The sequence below is a fragment of the Odontomachus brunneus genome, unplaced genomic scaffold (assembly GCF_010583005.1).
Source record: "Odontomachus brunneus isolate Ranch 3 - 2012 unplaced genomic scaffold, Obru_v1 Obru_scaffold_161, whole genome shotgun sequence".
NCBI classification, from domain to species: Eukaryota; Metazoa; Arthropoda; class Insecta; order Hymenoptera; family Formicidae; genus Odontomachus; species Odontomachus brunneus.
In genome coordinates this window covers 509,478-509,925 of record NW_022639611.1, presented here as the reverse complement: position 1 = coordinate 509,925, position 448 = coordinate 509,478, and positions in this window count along the sequence as shown.

Below are 448 nucleotides of genomic sequence, written 5' to 3'. Positions count from 1 at the left end.
TAATTATCAATGATTCTTAGTATGATATTTCTATAAGGGATATCAGTAATTTTTTCGAATTTTTGTAGTTTTTTTCTGTAAAGATATATTGGCTTCTACGTATCGCATACGACATGAAAAGAGAAAATAAGTTCTTTCCAAATCTTTACCTTGATGTTTACAGAAAGTGTTCCATATGTCATTCCTTCTTCCATTTCTGTGCATACTTTGCATCTTCTTTTTACAAAGTCGCGAACTCTTTCGAAAGTTTCAGTCTTCATTGTATTATTTAATGTTGAATTCGGGTACGTAATTCTTCTAAGTAATTTGTATATCTGCCATTTCTTGATTAGAATAATACGTTAACATTTTCAGCATGACACTTTGTAATTGTGTGTGTGTGTGTGTGTGTCTATATTATATATATATATATATATATATATATATATATATATATATTGGGAGAACA